The sequence below is a fragment of the Chrysochloris asiatica genome, unplaced genomic scaffold (genome assembly GCF_000296735.1).
Source record: "Chrysochloris asiatica unplaced genomic scaffold, ChrAsi1.0 scaffold00025, whole genome shotgun sequence".
NCBI classification, from domain to species: Eukaryota; Metazoa; Chordata; class Mammalia; order Afrosoricida; family Chrysochloridae; genus Chrysochloris; species Chrysochloris asiatica.
In genome coordinates, this window is record NW_006408543.1 from 18204432 (window position 1) to 18212916 (window position 8485).

The window sequence follows — 8485 nt, forward strand, 5'->3', positions numbered from 1 at the left end:
TTTTTATGAAAATGTCTTTCCTTGAGTCCTGAACCATAATGCGTTCAAAGTGCAACACACTTCTGGCTTAGAAGTGAATTATTTTGCCTCTTGCTCTTCTCTCTGGTGGCATTTCCTTGAAAATTATGCACTGCTCTGGATGTAGGGTCTCCTGGCCTATACTTCTACTCTATGCTCCTTTATTCATCTCAAGGAGCAGTTGAGTCAAGAAGAGCCTCTTCCGCCCTGGACAATGTGCTTCCATCTCTTCCATTTCCCTTGTGCTGCTGACTGTGAAGTGAGCCACATTGACCACTGTATTAGTCCAGAGCATGAAAGTAGTGACTTGGGCTGTCAGGAGAACATTTATGAAAACCAGGAATGATGGTCTTCACAGTTATAGGTTTTATGCTTGGGTCTTAAACCCACAGTGAAGTCGTTCTTGTATATGATGTAAGATGGATTTCCAATTTTGGCAGCACCATTTGTTGAAGAGTATCTCTACCCCATTTAATGTACTTTGGCCCTTTGTCAAACATCAACTGAGCGTGGGTAGATGGATTTAATTCTGGGTTCTCAATTCTGTTTCATTGATGTAGGTGTCTTTTGTTGTGCCAGTACCAGGCTGTTTTGATTACTGCGACTTGTAGTAGGCTTTGAGATCGGGAAGTGAGAGGCCTCCTACTTTGATCTTATTTTTGAGTAATGCTTTGCATATCCGAGGTCTCATTCCTTTGTATATAAAGTTGGTGAATAGTTTGTGCATCTCTTTAAAGAATGATGTTGGGATCCGGATTGGGATTGCATTATATCCATAGATTGCTTTAGGTAGTGTTGACATTTTCACATTGTTAAATCTTTCTTTCCACCAGCATGGTGTATTCTTCCATTTCAGTAGTTCTCTTGGTTTTTTATAATAGTGTTTTGTGGTTTTCTTTGTATAGGTCTTTTGTTTCTCTGGTTAAATTTATTCCTGAGTATTTCATCTTTTGGGTGGCTATTGTAAAAGATACTGTTTTCCTGATTTCCTTTCTATAGCTCTCTTTATTAGCGTAAAGAAATTTGACTGAATTTTGTATGCCAGTCTTGTATCCTACCTACCACCTTGTGAATCTTTCAATGAATTCCAATAATTTTCTTGCTGAGTCTTTTAGATTCTCTGTGTATAGGATCATATCTACAAGTAGAGAGAATTTTACGTCTTCTTTGCTAACCTGGATGCCTTTAATTTCCTTTTCTTGTCTTATAGCTGTAGCTAAGACTTCCAACACAATATCGAATTTGAGTGGTGATAAAGAACATTCTTGCCTGGCTTTTATTCACAAGAGGAATGCTTTTAGTTTTGCTCCCTTGAGAGTGGTGTTGGCTGTTGGTTTTGTATGTTGTTGTTGTTAAGTGCCGTCGAGTCAGTCCTGACTCATAGTGACTCTGTATAGAGTTTTCAAGGAGTGGCTGGTGAGTTTGAACCGCTGACCTTGCGGTTTAAACCAACCTTATGGTTGAGTGCTTATCCTACAATACCACATTGCATATATGTCCTTAATTATGTTGGGAAATTTCCCTTATATTCCTATTTTATTGAGTGTTTTTATCAGGAATGGATGTTGGATTTTGTCAATTGAGTTTCATGCTCAATCAATATGATTATAGAATTCTTTTCCTTTGCATTATTTATGTGGTGGATTGTGTTATTTTTCTACTTTCGAACCATCCTTGTATACCTAGTATGGATCCCACTTGGTCATGATGTATTTTTGTTGTTGTTGTTGTTGTTAGGTTGTTGGATATTATTGGCTAGGATTTTTGCATCTATGTTCATTAGAGGTATTGGTCTATAATTTTCTTTTTTAGTGATATCATTGCCAGGTTTTGATATCAGGGTTAGACTCACTCCATAAAATCAATTCTGTTGTTTTCTGTATTTTTCTCTGTTCTAGACTAGTTTGAGTAGAACTGGTGTCAGCTCTTCCCTGAATGTTTGTTAGAATTCACCAATAGAGCCATCTGGGCTTGGGCTTTTTTAAAATTGGGAGTTGTTTTTTTTTTTAATGACTTGATATCTAGTTCTTCTTTTATTATAGCTCTGTTCTAATTTCCTACTTCTGTCTGTGTTAATTTAGGTAGGTTGTGTGTTTCTAGAAATTTGTCCGTTTCTTCTAGATGTTCAAATTTGTTGAGTACATTCTTCATAGTATTGTGTTATTATCCTTTCTATTTCTGTTGTGATGAAGTTTTCTCTCACTCTCGTGTTGGTTTGCATGTATATCCTCCTGTCGTGTGATTAGTTGAGCTACCATATTGCCTGAGTGCCTGCGTGCACAGTGACTTGGTAGGAGTCATCCATATGATCACTGAGACTGTTGTGTGGCTTCGTTGAGGTGTCATATTGCCTGAGTGCTTGCGTGCACAGTGACTATGGTCGGAGTCATCCATGTGCTCACTGACCCTTACAGCAATGTTCCAGGTGCTGCTTGTCCTGAAACTACATACCTAGTGGAAGCTTGAGGATTAAGATGGGAACTCAGGTCCACCTTACCCAGAAGCTGTGTGATGTCAGCCAGAAGTGTTGTCTGTACTTTTTGATTATTAGTAGTACTGACACTTTTATGTTTTGTTCTTTCAATCTACTTAACAATTTTATTTAATTCTCTTATTTTGGAAATTGCACTTTGAATGTGGTTGTTGTTAGTGGCCATGGAGTCAGCCCTCAAACTCATGGCGACGTCATGTACAACAGGATAAACATTTGTGATCCATGGGATTTTCATGGTCTGAGTTTTTTGACAGTAGACTTCCAGGCCTGTCTTCCTAATCTATCTTCATCTGGAAGATCCACTGAAACCTGTTCAGCACACCAGCTGCCTGTGAGCCTCCACTGACAAGATGGGTAGTGTCTGTGCTTGAAGTGCTCGCCTGAGAGACAAGTGTTCTTCTGCTGAACAACTGCCCTTAAACTATTTTAAATCACACTTGAAATTGCACTTGCTGTTTGATCCATGAAATTATACCTCAGGTTCTTGTTGCAGTGCATGCTTACTATTAAGTAGCAGTCCTATGCTGTTGATAACCTCTGGGACACAATCTCTTCTGGTCCTTGATTCTATCTCCTTGTTGGTAGTTTGCATGTATGCGTTTTATCCGAGTGACATTGTCCTATAAATATTATTTATAAGAAGCTTTTTTTCTTAGGATAAGCACAAGACCACAAAGTCTGTTTGAACTGCAAGATCTGCAGTTCAAACTCGCCAGCATCTCCTCAGAAACCCTAAAGTGCTTTGAGTTGGAACTGACTTGATGACACTTAACAGCAACAACAGTGTGTATCTTCTTGTCATTACGTTCTCATTTCATTTAATGCCCAGTTGTACAAATTATTTCTAACTGAATATCAAACCTCTCCAAATGTAATGCCTCAAGCATCAGTGTATTTTTCTCATGATTCTGAGGGTTGGTTAGACAGTTCCTCTGCTGGTATAGCCTGGGTTCCCTCACATGGCATTCAACTAGAGGATTGGCTTTGCTGGAAGAGTCACAATGGGTTTATTTACCTGTCTGACAGTTGTGCTGGGACATGTCTCTTCTCTTCCATGTGACCTCTCAACCTCCAGTGCAGTCAATCAGCTTTGTAGCATGGCACTTTTAGGGCAGCTCCTGAAAGTTGTCAAGAGGGCAAAGGTTGTGTCTACAAGGCTCTTGAGGCTAGCCTCTGGAACTCACCACTACCAGCCCAGATTCAAGGGGTGGAAAGTAGACTTCACATCTAGCCCAGGGCAACTACAAAGACTATGTGGTCATTTATCACTACGGTCTACATTCAAGTTTCACTAATTGTCCCAGTAATACCACTCACAGCTGATGTGTCCAAACCAAGATCCAGTCCAGGAACATTCGCTTGATCATTACGCCCTTGAAGTTTCTAGAGTATTATCTTTTTTGTATCCTTGGCTTATCAGTGTGAAAAAATATTGTTGTGTCTTTTAGCTTATTCCTTTTTCTGCTGAATTCTGATAACTGAGAAGTTTGATCTAACACTTGATGAAGTTAAGCATTTTGACTGGAATATACCAGAGATGTTGTTGTATATTTCACATTCTATCTTCTTATTGTTACGTGCTGTTGAGTTGTTACCAACACATAGCAACCCTTTCCACACCAGAACGAAACACTGCACTCTCCTGCACCATCCTCACAGCTGTTACTACGCTTGAGCCCATTGCTGCTGCCACGGTGTCAATCCATCTTGTTGGGAGTCTTCTTCTTTTTTACTAACCCTCCACTAACACAAGTATGATATCCTCCAGGGACTGGTCCCTCCTGACAACAAGTATGAGAGAGCAAGTTTCCCCATCCTGGCTTCTAAGGAGCATTCTGGCTGTACTTCTTCCAACAGACATTTATTGTTCTTCTGGCAGTCCATTGTACTTTTAATATTCTTCTCCAACACCATAACTCAAAGGCATCAGTCTTTTATTCGTTGTCCAACTTTCATATGAATATGTTGTTGGTGGTTCCGACTCATATAGGGTTTCCAAGGAGTGGCTAGTGAATTTGAACTGCTAACCTTGTGGTTCAAACCAACTTTGTAGTCCAGTGCTTATCCTACAGTGCCACATCAGGACTCCACATGCATAGGAGGCAATTAAAAATCACATTTGTTGTTAAGTGCTGTCAAGTCGATTCCAACCCATAACGATCCTGTATAGGGTTTCTGAGGAGCAGCTGGTGAGCTTGAACCACCGACCTTGCAGTTCAAATGGCTTTGCAGACTGGCGCATTAACCCACAGCGGCACACGAAAATCACATTAGGAGGAACATGTTATCTGGTTGTTCTTAATAAGTGATGCTAAGTTTGGATTTCAGAAATGGCATCCTTATCCTTTCATTATGCAGTTATATTTTTCCCTTATAAGGGAAAATACTCTGTGTGATGTTTTGATGCCTTATGACTTTTAACAACATTTGATAATGTCTTGCTTAAGTCATTAGTTTCCTTATGAATGCAAAATGTTGATTTTCTAAAACTATCTTTCCTTCTGTATTTATTAGCTTACATTCTTCTATAAAGTATGGCATTTTTGTCATTAACTGCAAGTCTTATTGCTATGAAATAACAGTTTTCTAGCAGACGCAAAAGGAGCTCTGGTAGCGTAGAGGTTACGAATCGGGCTTCTGATCTCACAGCGGTTCGAAACTAACAGCGGTAGAGGCTTTTCTGCGCCCATAAAGATGTACAACCTCAGAAACCCTATACAGGGTCTCTATGAGTCAGAACAACTCCATGGCACATAATCACCACCAGCAGAGAGGTAAGACATGTGCTTGCTTCTAGTGGTTACGAATCGGGCTGCGAAACCTTCTCAAGGTCAGCAATTCGGAACTATCAGTTGTTCCATGAGAGAAAGATGAAGCTTTCTGCTCCTGTAAAGATTTACAGCCTCGGAAACCCTGTACAGACAGGATTGCTAAGAGTCGAAACCGACTCCACGGCACATAACAACAACAACAACAAAGTAGGAAGTTAAGGAGCTACCTCATCTGTTGCTGTATTTCTGGGTCCTTGATGCCATCTTCCCTCATCATAGCTTGTGGTGGACTGGTCTGTGGACTATTCTGCACCTTTCTGTTATCACTTCACAGAGATTTCCCTCTTTCTCCTATTCCTGTCTAGTACTCCATTCCATCCCTGTATACTTAGCCACTTCTGGATCCTTTCGTTGTTGCCAGGCTACTATCATTCCAGTGTTTCAGGGTATATACCTTGTACAAGGGTAAGTCAAAAAATCATCCACATTTTGGTTGTAGAATTCATTTTAATCAACTTTTAGAAAAGACAAATACATTTTTTGACTTAATCTCCTTGCTTTTCAATACACTTTGTCCATCTTACAACAAGCTTTTGCATCCCCTTGTTAAAAAATGTTTCAAGCTAAGCTTTGAGCCACAAATGCATCGCTGTCTTAACTTCTTTATCAAAGGTGAAACTGAAACAAGTGAAAGTCTGGTGGAACAAGATGCTTTAATATCACAAAATGAAATTTTTCTATCAGGACTATAGAGAGGATGCTTTAACACTTCAAAACGAAGTTTTTTTTCAAAGTGTCAACAGTGTGGGCAGAGGTGTGCAGACATGCATTGTCATGCAAGATCATAACATCCTTGTTCTTAGATAGCAGTTTTCTTTGTTTAATCCGAAGTTTAGGCTTCAGTTTATCAGTGTGCATTTCACTGTAATAAGCACTGTCGATTGTTGAGTGTTTTTCCGTATAGTGTTCCAGTAAATCCCAGAAAACTGTAAGCATCAGTTTTCCAGCTGATGGTTAACTTTTTAACTTTTACTTGGGCAGTGATTATGATGTTTCTATTTCATACCGTGCCATATGGAACTCTCAGGCTTATAGTAATGAATCCATGTCTCGTCACCAGTAATGATTTTTAAAAAGAAACTTTTACCTTCCTTTGAGTATTGGTCCAAATTTTTTTTTTCAGATGTCCAAACACATTATGCTCTTCTATGAGTTGTTTTGATACCCGTCTCGCACAAACGTTTCGAAACCCAAATCTGTCGTGGATTATTTCATAGACAAAGCCGTGGCTGGTTTGCAAATAATTTGCCATGTAACCCACTGTCACTTATCTATTTGATAGAATCATTTCACGTGCGCACTCAATGTTGTCATCAGCCATGTATGTGAATGGATATTTTAGCATAACCAGAGTGCAGATAATTTTTGACTCATCCTGAACATACGTCATTTCCCACTCGCACAGAAAAACTCGAGGATTGATTCCTGAAAGGGAGATTGGTGGATCTGTATCCTGCCCTCTGAAGCTTTGCCACTTTCCCTTCCCCAGGAGTTGTACCACTTCCCACTTCCCCAGCCTGTTTCTCTGGTGTGTGCTGTCAAACTTCTGGGTGGTCTGCTGTCCAGTAGAGGAGGAGTGTCTCTTGCATTTTTACTCTAAGTGAGGTTGAGAATCTTGTTATATGGTTAAAGCATTAATGTGTGGTGGCTTTTGGTGGCCTGAGCAGCCCCCACCCAAGAGCCACCTCCCCCAGAGGTCTAGAGCCCTGCTTGAGAAGAAGGACTCTCTGGTGGCCTGGAAAGCTCCAGAGTTTCTGGGATTATCCCTCAGAAACCAAGAACCAAGTCTAAATCCTTTGAAGTAAAGTTCATTGTAAATCCCACAGTGCCCTTTTCCCATTTTTCTCTTCTTAGTGTCTGTGAGTTTTTAGAGATAAACCATTTTCCTGGCTTCCATTTGTCTTTGCCATGCAACAAATTCAAATCTATATGTAGTGAAATTTATGGGGAAAAATAGTTTTTTTACTTAAGGATTCTGAATTATAAAAAGTTCCCTCCAACTGGAAGGTCGTAAAGGAATTTACTGATGTTTTCTTCCAAAACTTGTGTGATATCGTATTTTGCTTGGAGAATTTTCATCTCTGGATTTTTCTTTTGGGTGTGATGGGAAGTAAGGATTTAATTACTACTTCCACCCAATGGCTTCCTACTTGTCCCAACACCATTTGCTACAAAGTCCATGTTTACACGGATTTGAGTTGTTGTCTTTTTCAAGTATTAAATTCTTGTATGTATTTGACTTTAGTTCTACAGTTCCTAGTTTGTGTGGTTTGTTGAGTTATGTATTAGTACCATACTGTTTTAATTCATTGTGATTTTACATTATGTTTTAATACCTGGCAAAACTGGTCTCCCCTTTTCCTCGTTGTTAATTGGCATAGCTTTTGGGGGAGCTCTTCCTGTTTTGACTTTCCACATACACTGTAGAATCACATGATCCAGTTCAGGGAGGAGAGGATATTTGTTACTGTTTCTGTTGTAATTGTTTTAAATTTAAAAAGTTAATTTAGGAAAATTTTGCATTTTAAAAAATACTGGTTTTTCCTACCCAAGGAGCTCTGGTGATGTAGAGGATTACATATTGGACCCTGAATCGCAAGGTCAGCAGTTCTAATCCACCAGCTGCTCTGTGGGAGAAAGATGAGACGTTCTGCTACTGTAAAGATTTACAGCCTCAGAACTTTATACAGGTTCACATGAGTTGGAACCGACTCGATGGCTTACCACCACCACACCCAAGAACCTGCTATGTTTTCTCTTTTGTTGAAATCTACTTCTGATTGTAGTATTTTAACATTTTCCTACTAGGTTTTCCACATTTCTTGTTAATTTTAACTATTGCATCACTTAAGGAACCATGGTAATTGTTGTGGATTATGAGCTGGGCTGCTAACTGCAAGGTGACCAGTTCAAATCTACCAGGCGCCCCGAAGAAGAAAAATGAAGCTTTCTGCTCCTACAAATATTTACATACAGCCTTGGAAACCGTACCCGTTATGGGTCGAATTCTCCTCCATGTCTCCCAACCACCACCACCACCACCACCGTTGTATCATTAATTACTGGCCTACATGGGGTCTTCTGTTCTACTGTCTGAGAATGGTTGGTTCATTTTTATACATTAATTTGATACTTTGCCTTC

At 39.7% G+C, this 8485-nt stretch overlaps 1 protein-coding gene across 1 annotated transcript in view; it reads left to right on the forward strand.

Annotated features, from left to right (window-relative positions):
* RPS6KA5 (ribosomal protein S6 kinase, 90kDa, polypeptide 5) overlaps positions 1 to 8485 on the forward strand; it is a 265048-nt gene that overhangs the window by 150076 nt on the left and 106487 nt on the right. The window lies entirely within an intron of this gene.